The sequence below is a fragment of the Schistocerca cancellata genome, chromosome 6, assembly GCF_023864275.1.
Source record: "Schistocerca cancellata isolate TAMUIC-IGC-003103 chromosome 6, iqSchCanc2.1, whole genome shotgun sequence".
NCBI classification, from domain to species: domain Eukaryota; kingdom Metazoa; phylum Arthropoda; class Insecta; order Orthoptera; family Acrididae; genus Schistocerca; species Schistocerca cancellata.
The window spans coordinates 254,999,293-255,014,428 of NC_064631.1; positions in this window are offsets into that span (position 1 = coordinate 254,999,293).

The window sequence follows — 15,136 nt, forward strand, 5'->3', positions numbered from 1 at the left end:
AATAGCGGTAAAATAACACCGACAACACTAAGTACAGCGTGTTTCAAAACGAATTTTAGGATTTAAACTGAGCGTAGTTAAGGTATAGTGTCTAATGTAAGTATGCGCTTACATAATACCAATATTCTCGACATTGCATTGAATACCAACACTCTGAAGTAAAGTAATGTCGTCATAAAGATTTCCTTCCTTGAACGGGTACGGATCCTTTACACATCCCGTAAACTTGACCCCCCTCCCCCGCTTGTCTCTCCCATCCTTTCCCATCCCCTTCCGCTGCCGCGCCTGTACACCTGCATCCCACCCGCTCTCCGTCTTACCACTCTCCATACCCCTGCCCAGGGTGGCTTCTGCCAGCTTCCCCTCCCGGATAATGCCCTCATCCCCTCCATCTATCCCTCCTACCAGATTTAATCCGCCCCGTCCTCCTCTTGTGTTTTTCTTTCAGGACACCCTCGTTCCCTTCTCTCCCTCCTCACTTCATCCTCCTCTCTCCTTCTCCGCCCCCCTCCCCGGCCTAACCCCCCCCTCCCTTGTGAATTTATCATTTCTGAGAACGCATGCTTTTACAGCCTGATTATCTCTAAATACCACATTAATGCAATTAATGCTCAAAATGATGTCCGTCAACCTCAATGCATTTGGAAATACGTGTAACGACATTCCTCTCAACAGCGAGTAGTTCGCCTTCGTAATGTTCGCACATGCATTGACAATGCTCTGACGCATGTTGTCAGGCGTTGTCGGTGGATCACGATGGCAAATATCCTTCAACTTTCCTCACAGAATGAAATCCGCGGACGTCAGATCCAGTGAACGTGCGGGCTATGGTATGGTGCTTCGACGACCAATGCACTGTCATGAAGTATGCTATTCAATATCGCTTCAACTGCACGCGAGGTATGTACCGGACATCCATCATGATGGAAGTACATCGCCATTATGTCATGCACTGAAACATCTTGTAGTAACATCAGTAGAACATTACGTAGAAAATCAGCATACATTGGACCATTTAGATTGCCATCAATAAAATGGTGGCCAATTATCCTTCCTCCCACAATGCGGCACCATACATAAACCCGCCGAGGTCGCTGATGTTACATTTATCGCAGCCATCGTGGGTTTTCCGTTGTCCAATAGTGCATATTTATGCCGGTTTACGTTACCGCTGTTGATGAATGACGCTTCGTCGCTGAATAGATCGCGTGCAAAAAATCTGTCATCGTCCCGTAATTTCTCTTGTGCCCAGTGGCAGAAGTGTACACGACGTTCAAAGTCGTCGCCATGCAATTCCTCGTGCATAGAAATATGGTATGGGTGTAATCTATGTTGATGTAGCATTCTCAACACCGACGTTTTTGAGATTCCCGATTCTCGCGCAATTTGTCTGCTACTGATGTGCGTATTAGCGGCGACAGCAGCTAAAACACCTACTTCGGCATCATCATTTGTTGCAGGTCGTGGTTGACGTTTCACATGTGGCTGAACACTTCCTGTTTCCTTAAATAACGTAACTATCCTGCGAACGGTCCGGACACTTCGATGATGTCGTCCAGGATACCGAGCAGCATACATAGCACACGCCAGTTGGGCATTTTGATCACAATAGCCATACATAAACACGATATCGACCTTTATCGCAATTGGTAAACGGTCCATTTTAACACGGGTAATGTATCACGAAGCAAATACCGTCTGCACTGGCGGAATGTTACGTGATACCACAGACGTTTGTGACTATTACAGCGGCGTCTATCATAAAAGCGAAAAATATGGTCCAACTAAAACATTCATATTTCTTTACGTACTACACGAATATGTAATAAAAATGGTGGTTCCTGTTTAAAAGCAGCTGATATCCGTTTGACCAATGGCAGCGCCATCTAGTGGGGCAACCATAGCGCCATCTGGATCCCCCTTCAAGTTAGACGAGTTTCGTTCTTTGTAGTTTTTTCGTTTGATGATTATTTCGTGAGATATTTGGCCCGGTCACTATCAATGGACCACCCTGTATACTTACTACACGTAACTCACAATTCTAAACAACACACAGATGAAAGAGGAACTCAAACTGTTTTCCTTGCATACCCGAGCACAAAAGGAAGAGTGAGAAACAACGAAGAGTGGTTGAAGAAAGTGTTTAAAGAGTGAGAGTCTTTCATTAGTAGCCCCAAGAAATTAGTTCCGAAGTTCTATCGAGACGCTCTGTTCAGAAATGCAAAATTTTGCCATGTACCGTGGAAGTTCGGGAGCAGAGGCAACCCCAATTGGTTATGCAACCCATAAGGCAGAAGCGTATCGTGAATACTCGGACCGCGCCTAATCTGTTCGCTGAGCATACGCTACATCTTTCCACAATCCAAGTCTTACGTAGTAACCGGATACACGTGTACAGTATATCAATGTAGTAACGTCATTAACGAGTGTCAGAAATTTTTTGAGTATGAATGTATCCTTGAGTTGCATTTAAATTTCTCACTTTATTTGCTATCGATTTCGGCGCTTCAAGGCACGATCTTCAGTCCCCTTGAATATGGTAAACACATTTTAGTCAGATCCGTACCAAACGCAATAAGTCAATGTATCTACAGTTACCTGTGAAACTAATCATACGTTAATTCCATTAAACTAAAACTATTTCAGTTTCAGTATTTGTCATGCGATAAGAAAGTAATAAAAACGTAGCAAAAGCGAAGGCTGTTGATTAGTGTCCTTAATACACAGTATTTATATATATTGCGACAAATCCTATCGGCTTTACGAAATACACGTCCTACTAGACCAGAGCAAAGAGAATGCACAGCTCAGGGAGCAGTCGATAAGTTATAAAATCACATTGGACTATATCAAAACTAAAGTTGCAGGCTAGAGTCCTCTTGTGCCAATAACAGTAGTGCAGTACATGATGCGTATTTACGTGAAGTTGTATGTAAAGGTATAACAAATAAATGAACAGACAGCTTACGTAGGTATTTAATTCCATAAGATCCATCAGCCTAGGACGAGGTCACTATCCGAATCATTACAAATTTCAAAAGGCTACTTACGGCGTGCCATCTCACTTTATCTAAGTAACCGACAATACAACCCGAAACAGTAGCTTACTTAACTAACAGAAAACAAAGGGTGTCATTGCGCAATACCTATACAGTAAGCAGTCTCCATCTGATTGGCAATTAATTAAATGTAGTGTTTGTTAAGGTTCCATCTTGGGTCCGTTGCTTTTTCTTGTGTACATTAATGCTTCAAATGGCTCTGAGCACTGTGAGACTTAACTTCTGAGGTCATCAGTCCCCTAGAACTTAGAACTACTTAAACCTAACTAACCAATGGACATCACACACATCCATGCCCGAGGCAGGATTCGAACCTGCGACCGTAACGGTCGCACGGCTCCAGACTGTAGCGCCTAGAACCGCTCGGCCACCCCGGCCGATCGTGTAGATTAATGACCTCTCGTCTGTTACAATGATAGATCCTAAGCATGTTTTATTTGGAGATGATACAAACATTGCAATAAATCGCAAGTCAACAAAAGATTTAGAAATAGCTGCTAAACAAATTTTCACTGACATTAATAAATAGTCTGAAGCTAATTTACTGCCATTGAACTTTGAAAAGACCCAATATACGCTGTTCAGAACCTGTAAGAGATTTCCCTCCAGCATGTGTGTAACATGTGAAGATATGCAGATCGAAGAGGTTGACAGTGTTAAATTTCTGAGATTTCACCTTGGTAGTAAATTCAGTTGGGATGGGAATACCACGGAATTGCTGAAGCGCCTAAACAAGCCTGTATTTGCAGTGAGAATGAGTTCAGATGTAGGAGATATAAATATATAAAAACTTGCATACTTTGCTTACTTTCATTCTGTTATGTCATACGGTATCATATTTTGGGGTAACTCATCAAACCGAGCAAAAGTTTTTAGCTTGCAAAAGCGTGTGATAAGAACAATTTGTGTTGTTAATTTAAGAACATCATGTAGAAACCTGTTCATGGAACTTTGTATTTTAACCACTGCTTCTCAATATATTTATTCCTTAATGAAATTTATTGCAAATAATATATATCTATTCCCAACTTATAGCTCAATACATAGTATCAATGCTAGGAACAAGAACAATCTACATAAAGACCTAAAATCACTTACCTTGGTCCACTAAACGGGGTCTTATCTTCAGGAACACTCATTTACAATAAATTGCCAGCAAGCATTAAAATCTTGGTTTCAGATAAAACACAGTTTAAAAAGAGTTTGAAAAAGTTTTTCTTTTTTACATGTAATTCCTTCTACTCTACAGATGAGTATCATAAAAGGGACTGTTAGACCAGCTGAACTAAAAATGTCTGTTAGATTTCAGTTTTGACATGCGCTTCAGCTATTCTGTGGTATACCCTTCCCAAATGAATATATTATCTAGTTGACGGTCAGAACAGTCAAGATTCTGCGTGACATCTCATTGCCTCTGTCAGCTTGGTTATTGAGAACTTGTTTACGAGTTATTATTTTACTCTTCGATGCCGGTAGAGTGTCTAATATGATTGAAATAGTAAAGAAGCACTGTACTGTATTTTCATATTACTTTCGACCTGTACAAATTTTACAGCAAGAGAGGGCAAAAGAATACCTACAGTTTTGTATAGCGGTGTCCAACCTTATGAGTATAACTCGAAGTATAATCCCCACGTCTATTGAAGATGTTTTTAAAAAAGTCACGTAAGATTTTATGTATAATGATGTGTAACCCTTAAGTTTGTAATTTGATTTATAATCCTCACGTTTATCTATGATGGTTTAAGAACAAGTCATGTAAGGTTTTATAGCAGACTTCATAATTGTGCAACCAAGGCATACTCTTTGCTTCCTAGTACAGTCGTTGGATTGCAATGGCGCTCCACACATAATAAAACAATACCTGTAATCCGTTTAGGCGCCAAAACGGTTATTAGTAGCCAGCAAACAGTAGTCTGCAGCTGTGGTCTAATTCATGTGTAACTAGTGATGGGTTAATGAACATGTGCATTTACAGATTATGTTGTTTTACGATGTTTGTATACGTGTGCTCGCACTGTGTAACAATGAGACAAATGTATTTAACGGGATTGACAACGACACTCCAATGTGTCAGCTTGCATCACCTTGACGTGGCTTAAAGCCGTAATATGTAAGTAACATGGGTACGTAGTTAAAATCTTTTGTATAATCGGCATTACGTCGAGATACATAATGAATCTGTAAAATAATTTTCTCAAACATTCTGTATTTTTCAGCAGCACTTGATAATGGCCTAAGGCCGTAATTGCCATAGTGTATTAAAAACTTATAACAGTGACTGGCGTAAAGATGATGTCCTTCAAAACAATTTTTATGGCTGTGAATCCCAGCTACAACAAGTGTATACAGTCAAGATTAGAAATTTTGTGTATGATAAATTTATTGTAAGTGCATAACACTGTTTCATTCTCACAGTGTATTAATTGTGTAAATATTAGCAGTTCCAATTTACTGTAATGTATTCACCTATTTTGACAATCTCCCGACAAATGATCAGGGTAGTAAGAACTATATTCAGATGTTTTAGGCTTTTTATGTCATACTTTCTGACATATTGGCTCTGAGCACTATGGGACTTAACATCTGTGGTCATCAGTCCCCTAGAACTTAGAACTACTTAAACCTGACTCACCTAAGGACAGCACACACATCCATGGCCGAGGCAGGATTCAAATCTGCGACCGTAGCGGTCACGCGGTTCCAGACTGATGCGCCTAAAACCGCACGGCCACAGCGTCCGGCCTTCTGACATGTTCTACACACGCAAGAATCACCTCGTTTTTTGGTTCTATGGAACGGAAACTGAATCTAATCTAATGTAATCCACACACGGACGCCAGACCGTGTAGCTTAGATTTCTAGGCAGGGACTAAAATCTGCTCAGCTCCAGATATTCATGCGAATAAGCGGATAACCAACTTAATACCCCTTGATAGAGGGCGTGTTGAATCCTTGTCTGCGATGCTTAAAGTTATACGTAAAAATCCTGTTTACAGCGAGGCGTATCAGCGGCAACATACAGTATTTAGAAAGCAAGTCCTGTTAGTACAGCTGAGTCCTAAAGCAAAATATCAGAATTAAGAAGGAAGCGTGACTCGCGCGGAGCGTGCCCCAGTTCCCTGGGCAGGCAGCGCCCGGCAGTTCTCACGGGCGAGTAGCGCACGCCGGCTGGCCTCGCTCCATTGGCCGTGTCACTGGGTTTCCGGCCCGCAGGCGGCGCCGTGCTCCAATTTAGATGCTATCACATGGACGGCTGCCTTCCGCGCGTGATGGATGCTGCGCTCGCGCCGATCGGCATCTAGCTGAAGAGGCTCAGCTTTCTTTTCCTGGAAGGCCCGGCACGAGAGCCGCTCGTAATACGCCTCTCAGATGTCATCAGCGCCGCCGCAGCTACTCCGGGCCGCTGCGGACCGTCAGCCCCGAAGTCCGCGGATGTACACTGGAACCACACAGGCCTGCTGGTCACAACTCGCCGCCAGTCATCTGAAAAACGAGCGCCTCTAAAACCTAGAACGTACTTCAGAAACTGCCTTTATTGCGACCTCAGGAGTGCTGACACAGACTGCCATCCATCAGAATTTAATAACGTGTTAACATGTATGAAACTAGGTACCCGAAAATCACGGTGAGGGTTTTCCCATTCCGTGACGTCACTGATGTCTGAATATACACTACTGGCCATTAAAATTTCTACACCAAGAAGAAATGCAGATGATAAACTGGTATTCATTGGACAAATATATTATACTAGAACTGGTATGTGATTACATTTTCACGAAATTTGGGTGCATAGATCCTGAGAAATCAGTACCCAGAACAACACCCTCTGCCCGTAATAACGGCCTTGATACGCCTGGGCATTGAGTCAAATAGAGCTTAGATGGCGTGTACAGGTACAGCTGCCCATGCAGCTTCAACACTATACCACAGTTCATCAAGAGTAGTCACTGGCGTATTGTGACGAGCCAGTTGCTCAGCCATCATTGACCAGACGGTTTCGATTGGTGAGAGATGTGGAGAAAGTGCTGGCCAGGGCAGCAGTCGAACATTTTCTGTATCCAGAAAGGCCCGTACAGGACCTGCAACATGCGGTCGTGCATTATCCTGCTGAAATGTAGGGTTTCGCAGCGATCGAATGAAGGGGGTTGTAACAAATCTGAAATGTAACGTCCACTGTTCAAAGTGCCGTCAATGCGAACAAGAGGTGACCGAGACCGATGGTACCCCATACCATCACGTCGGTTAATACGCCAGTATGGCGATGACGAATACACGCTTCCAACGTGCGTTCACCGCGATGTTGCCAAACACGGATGCGACCATCGTGATGCTGTAAACAGAACCTGGATTCATCCGAAAAAATCACGTTTTGCCGTCCGTGCACACAGGTTCGTCGTTGAATACACCATCGGAGGCGCTCTTGCCTGTGATTCAGCGTCAAGGGTACCGGCAGCCATGGTGTCCGAGCTGATAGTCCATGCTGCTGCAAACGTCGTCGAACTGTTTGTGCAGACGGTTGTTTTCTTGGCAACGTCCCATCTGTTGACTCAGGGTTCGAGACGTGGCTGTACGATCGGTTACAGCCATGCGGATAAGATACCTGTCTTCTCGACTGCTAGTGATACGAGGCCGTTGGAATCCAGCACGGCGTTGCGTATTATCCTCCTGAACCCACCGATTGCCTTATTTGACAGTAAGTCCTCCAAAGCTCATTTAAATTCCGATTCTAATACTGGATCCCCTATCTCTTCTAAATCGACTCCTGTTTCTTCTTCCATCACATCAGACAAATCTTCACCCTCATAGAGGCTTTCAATGTATTCTTTCCTCCTATCTGCTCTCTCCTCTGCATTTAACAGTGGAATTCCCGTTGCACTCTTAATGTTACCACCGTTGCTTTTAATGTCACCAAAGGTTGTTTTGACTTTCCTGTATGCTGAGTCTGTCCTTCCGACAATCATATCTTTTTCGATGTCTTCACATTTTTCCTGCAGCCATTTCGTCTTAGCTTCCCTGCACTTCCTATTTATTTCATTCTTCAGAGACTTGTATTTCTGTATTCCTGTTTTTCCCGGAACATGTTTGTACTTCCTTCTTTCATCAATCAACTGAAGTATTTCTTGTGTTACCCATGGTTTCTTCGCAGCTACCTTCTTTGTACCTATGTTTTCCTTCCCAACTTCTGTGATGCCCCTTTTTAGAGATGTCCATTCCTCTTCAACTGTACTGCCTACTGCGCTATTCCTTATTGCTGTATCTATAGCGTTAGAGAACTTCAAACGTATCTCGTCATTCCTTTGTATTTCCGTATCCCACTTCTTTGCGTATTGATTCTTCCTGACTAATGTCTTGAACTTCAGCCTACTCTTCATCACTACTATATCGTGATCTGAGTCTATATCTACTCCTGTGTACGCCTTACAATCCGGTATCTGATTTCGGAATCTCTGTCTGACCATGATGTAATCTAATTGAAATCTTCCCGTATCTCCCGGCCTTTTCCAAGTATACCTCCTCCTCTTGTGATTCTTGAACAGGGTATTCGCTATTACTAACTGAAACTTGTTACAGAACTCAATTAGTCTTTCTCCTCTTTCATTCCTTGTCCCAATCCCATATTCTCCTGTAACCTTTTTTTCTACTCCTTCCTCTACAACTGCATTCCAGTCGCCCATGACTAATAGGTTTTCGTCCCCCTTTACATACTGCATTACCCTTTCAATATCCTCATACACTTTCTCTATCTGTTCATCTTCAGCTTGCGACGTCGGCATGTATACCTGAACTATCGTTGTCGGTGTTGGTCTGCTGTCGATTCTGATTAGAACCACCCGGTCACTGAACTGTTCACAGTAACACACCCTATGCCCTACCTTCCTATTCATAACGAAACCTTGGTTTCCATTGCCTTCTGCATCCTCATGTCGTTGATCATTGCTGATTCTTCCGCCTTTAGGGGCGATTTCCCACCCCTAGGACAAGAGAGTGCCCTGAACCTCTATCCGCTCCTCCGCCCTCTTTGACAAGGCCGTTGGCAGAATGAGGCTTCTTATGCAGGAAGTCTTCGGCCGCCAATGCTGATTATTTATCAAAATTTAGGCAGTGGTGGGGATCGAACCCGGGACCGAAGACGTTTTGATTATGAATCAAAGGTGCTACCCCTAGACCACGTTTGGCGATTAAAATTGCTATACCACGAAGATGACTTGCTACAGACAGACGTCTCGATCCCCGAGTCAACAGATGGGGACGTTTGCAAGACAACAAGCATCTGCACGAACAGTTCGACGACGTCTGCAAGAGCATGGACTATCTGCTCGGAGACCATGGCTGCGGTTACCCTTGACGCTGCGTCACAGACAGGAGCGCCTACGATGGTGTACTCAGCGACGAACCTGGTTGCACGAATGGCAAAACGTCATTTTTTCGGATGAATCCAGATTCTGTTTACAGCTCATGATGGTAGCATCCGTGTTTGGCGACATAGCGGTGAACGCACATTGGAAGCGTGTATTCGTCATCGCCATACTCTCGTATCACCCTGAGTGATGGTATGGGGTGCCATTGGTTACACGTCTCGGTCACCTCTTGTGTTGCAGGTCCTGTACGGGCCTTTCTGGATACAGAAAATGTTCGACTGTTGCCCTAGCCAGCACATTCTCCAGATCTCTCGCCAACTGAAAACGTCTGGTGAATGGTGGCCGAGCAACTGGTTCGTCAGAATACGCTACTCACTACTCTTGATGAACTGTGGTATCGTGTTGAAGCCGCATGGGCAGCTGTACCTGTACACGCAATCCAAGCTCTGTTTGACTCAATGCCCAGGCGTATCAAGGCCGTTATTACGGCCAGAGATGGTTGTTCTGGGCAATGATTTCTCAGGATCTATGCACCCAATCGCGTTAAAATGTAATCACGTGTCAGTTCTACTATAATATATCTACTATGATATATTTGTCCATTGAATACGCGTATATCATGTGCATTTCTTCTTGGTGTTGCAATTAATGGCCTGTAGTGTATTTACATAAATGATCTCGCAGATAGAATAAGCAGCAGTCTGCCGCTGCTCGCTGATGATGCTGTGGTGTATGGCAAGGTGTCGTCGTTGACTGACTGTAGGAGGATACGTGATGACTTAAACAAAATTTATAGTTTGTGTGATGAATGGCCGGTGCGCTCCATGACACAGTCACGTCGATTAACTATCTAGGCATAACGTGGTTTTGCAATATGAAATAGAATGTACACGTAAGGATGCTAGTAGGCTTATTGCGAGAATTTTAGGATAGTATGGTTGCATACTGCTCGAGAGTTTGGGATCCGTACAAAGTCGGATAGGAGGACGATTGCTAGTTTGTCACCGGGAGGTTCGAGCAACACGCAAGTATTACGGAGAAGCTTCAGGGAGTCAAGTGGGAATCACTAGAGGGAAGGTGACGTTCTTTTCGAGTAGCTCTGTTGAGAAATTTTAGAGAACCGGTATTTGAGGCCGACTATTCAACGATTCTATTGCCGCCAACGTACATTTCGCATGAGGACCATGAAGATACGGACGGAGACACATAGTCGTTTTTCTGTCGCTCTCTTTGCGAGTGGGACAGCAAAGGAGGTGACTAGTAGTTTACAGGTTATCCTCCGCAATACACCATATAGTGACTTGTGGGGTATGTATGTAGATGTAGACTGTACGGGGACAAAACCACTACATAGGCAGTCGACCATCAACTCGTGTCCATTTACCCTTACGTGAATTCTGGCCGCCCAGAGTACATTACAGCCAAACAAATCGTGTGAGAATGCTCCTCAATGAAACGGTATTCTAAACCGTATAACGTCGTGCTATACGCCATGGGCACGTATGGTGTTAAATAATCATGAAGCACATTTTCAAATTTTGGACATGTTATGCCACATGATGACCTCTGGCTTGAAACTAGTTGCAAATTCATAAAAATATTCCTACAGCAGCCTGGAGTGGTTTCTACCACAAAAGTCTTTTATTAAATTCATGTAGAATGTTTTTTAGGTTTTGTGGAGTTAAAATTACTTAATTAACTCCTAAACTCTACAATATTTGCAGCATCACACTTAATATGCAGCTGAACACTGTTGAATACACGTCTGTGAAAATGACTCCTTGCTCTACTGATGTTAACCACTTGAAGTCTTTGTAGATGATGTTTCTATTATTCGAATTATAATTACGTTGTATATCTTATTTGTGGTAAAAAGAGAAATCTTTAGTGCGGATGCATGCATATTGCCCAAACTGTTACGGGATTCGGTAGATTGACTGCCGCGAGTAATGGGTATAATGGGCAGGCACTACAAATGTAGTGTGTGCAAAATAAGTTGACAATGTGGGTCTCACGGGGAGCGTGGGGGTCTAGTTCGAACATTCGCGTTTGGCCAGTAGAGTGACATTTACAGATTTTCATAGTGGTCTAGATACGACACCTTCGGAATAACCTCTGTACTGAAGAGTGACAGATTTATAAATCTTTTTTTAACTGTATATATTTCTACATTCAAAGCTACTGTTAGCAAAATGGCACTGTCATTATAGCAACAAAATTAAGTATTATTTTTTATACTGGATGTAGAATAAATTAATATCTGAATTCTCTGTTCATGAACGGCATCTGTTCCTTGCTCTTGTACCCACTAAAGAACCACACAGCGTGCAACATAAATATAGAAATTGAAAAGTATACCCACATTTATTCAGATATGACGAAATGCTTGCTAAAATTCTAAATGAGTGGAGTCAACCAGCTTTACTAGACAAGTGGTGAAATTCTAAGAAAGACACATTAAAACTAAAATTGGAACAATAAAAATAGTCTGGAGCAATAAAAGAAGATCTGGAGTAGGCAGGAGTAACATAACTTGATGTACGAGCAAAAACAGTTTTAGGCAGAAAATTCATGACCGGAAGGCCTGGCAGAAAAACACAAGAAGAACAAAACAACTTGATCTGGCGAGTGAAAAACAGAAAATTCTTCAGGAACGAAAGTAGTACGGGCAGAAAGAAACGACAAAGGAACTCTGAAATATGTCATCTTTTGTAAATTTCAAGGACCAATGGGGCTAAACGCAATTAATAATAATACGAAGAACAAGGAGAAGAAGAAAAATAACCAAGAGAATAAGAAGGAATATATGTAAAACACAATGACGGAAATGAATAATAATAAGTCGACAAGACTTTTGGTCAGACGAAGCAGCCCTTGAATAATGTAAGTCTTATATCGTAAGTGTACTATAGCGGCCACCATCGCAGTGGTTTCCAGGTGATGATTTGAGGACGCATAGTACAAGCGTATAGCTAGGTCGTACTTAACAAGGTCCCAGAGTGCTCCGCACCGCTGACCTGTGACGTCAGAGACTCGACTGGAGATCACAGGACACCCTGAAGGCAGTGTGAGAACAGACGTAATTAGGTAACTGCGGGTAGCCCCTTCACAAGAGCGATAGTTCCCAGGCAGGACTTCGTGTCGATGCTCGAAGCCACATCGTTTGATGTCACATCTCAGGCAGAAGACTGATCGGCTCCCTCTGATATCGAATAATTACAAGGTTAATAAGGGAGGGCTGCTTCGCCTAGATTACGGCCACATGAAAGCAACAACTGCTCCACAATTAAGGTGGTTTGCACACGCCTCTCTCACTAACACATTTACTACTTGAGGGGGAAGGCCAGAGTGGCACTTGATCTTGGAACCGGTGTTCATGATTTTTTTTTGTAATAAAATAACAAGCAGATTACAAAAATGAATTTAGACCTTAATTTTGTAGTATGTATTTTTTTAAGTAAAGAACTTGCACCAAGAGGAAACAACACGGCATCAACCATAGGCCTTCTCGGACTGCAACTGTGGTTGGTGGGAGCTCTGAAGTCCACAACTTTCAACACAGAAGAAAATTCAAAAGCGTTTTGTAGTTGATTACTTTGTCTAATGTAGTATATGGAGATATTTAAGAAAAATGGTTTAAGAAAACTTCGGCACTCTGAAATAAAATTCCAATTATTTGACAAAAGTGACATTATAAAAATGTGCAGCAAAATTGAAATTAAATTATAGCGCAAAGATCTTACGTACTAGAGCAGAAAAAACGCCGACTCACAAGTTACGAAAAAGGACAATGTAATTTGCATGTATATTTCAATATGTGTAACTCCTGCCAGACAGATAAATGTTGTTTCGAAAAAAAAAGCGTTTAAAGTTTCAACTTGTGTATTTAATACTGAAACTAAGCAAACCTTTAATCGGCAGTGGTAGCACCGTTCAGCTTGCCTTTTTTTTTTTTTCGTCGGTATCGTAGCGCTCTCTTTTTGACGAAATATGTCGATTAAGCGGCTTCCGCTTTTCAGCAGAAGCGGTTTTTTCTTTTTTCTTTTTTGGGATTGGGACTACTTTCGAACTTTTCCTACCCGTATAAATACGTTTCTCTGTCATTTTCAAGCACTCAAGTTTCACTTCCCATTAAAGAAAAAGAAAAAAAGCGAAACGACAAGTTAAACAAAAGCGAGGAAACACGTGTTTTGACTGTTTACCATAGACGAATCATTTTACGAAGACAAATGTGTTGGAGAATATTGCTTTAATTGATACTAATGCCCTGCACCCTTGGTCTACGGATTCCCAGTCCGTTACGAATTTCCACTCCGCCACTGCTTATATGAACGCTCTGCCTTCGAAGGTGGTGAGGCTGCTTGGAAGAGAGCGTGCGTTTGTTTACTTACACGTGGCGCCTTGTCTTATGAGCCCGACTTCACCGACCATCTTAGCGTTTTCTTATCACCAGGCCACAATTAACTTAACATTTTCTTTGGATCATGAACGGCGAAAGGCGTATGCATTTCACAAGATATTCTCGGAATTCATTTTCCGATCCTCGTACTACTGCAGACTTATAGCTGGCGAATGACGAGCTGATCCGCGTCATGCTAGTGATCTTAAGCTCCGATACTCTGACCGACGTACAGCTACTGTCGTGGTTGATCACGCTGGTTTTGACCTCCGAACGTTGAGGGTTTTCGAACTCCAGTTTGAGATACGTCGGATGTTGTGGTGGCCCCCTTTAAACGTCATCAGTTGCGTTGCTGAATTGTATAAGACGCACGGAACAACCCGTGTCCTCCATGGTGTCCGTCAGATAAAAATTGAACATCGGAAACACATGCCTTCCTACATGCTTACTGCCGGCTGCAGGACTGTTGTCATGTACGATTTCCTGCCGCGCACCTGTTCAGGCTGTGACCATGAAGGCCGGCTGTAGTGGCTGAGCGGTTCTAGGCGCTTCAGCCTGGAACCGCGCCACCGCTACGGTCGCAGGTTCGAATCCTGCCTCGGGCATGGATGTATGTGATGTCCTTAGGTTAGTTAGGTTTAAGTAGTTCTAAGTTCTAGGGGACTGATGACCTCCGATGTTAAGTCCCATAGTACTCAGAGCCATTTGAACCATTTTGTGACCATGAAGGCCGTAGCCGCTCTGAATATCTGCGATGTACACTGGTTCAGAATCCGGTCGGAGACGTCGCTCTTCCTGGCCCGCCCACCGTGTCGTCTCTGTCCTATGCGTCCGCGGCGCGGATACCTGCTGCTCCCCCCTCTCAATGTCGGTATCGGCGTCGACTCGTTTCGACGACGCGATGGACTGCCTGTCTCTCTTATCGTGCTGCCGGTAGTGGTACAAACGAACAATGATGATCAGCAGACGCAAGCTGTATGTCCTGATCCCATGGTTATTGATCATGGAGTTGTACCGACCTCCGATTTCCTGCCGACTGTCCACATGTCGAACAACAGCCACTCGCCATCCGACACACAACAGCGTCTTAGGAAGTAACCGGTCGCCGAGGAAACGGAAGAGACAATGCCGTAGCCGGCCAGAGTGGCCGAGCGGTTCTAGGCGCTTCAGTCTGGAACCGCGCGACCGCTACGGTCGCAGGTTCGAATTCTGCCTCGGGCATTGATGTGTGTGATGTCCGTAGGTTAGTTAGGTTTAAGTAGTTCTAAGTTCTAGGGGACTGATGACCTCAGATGTTAAGTCCCATAGAGCTCAGA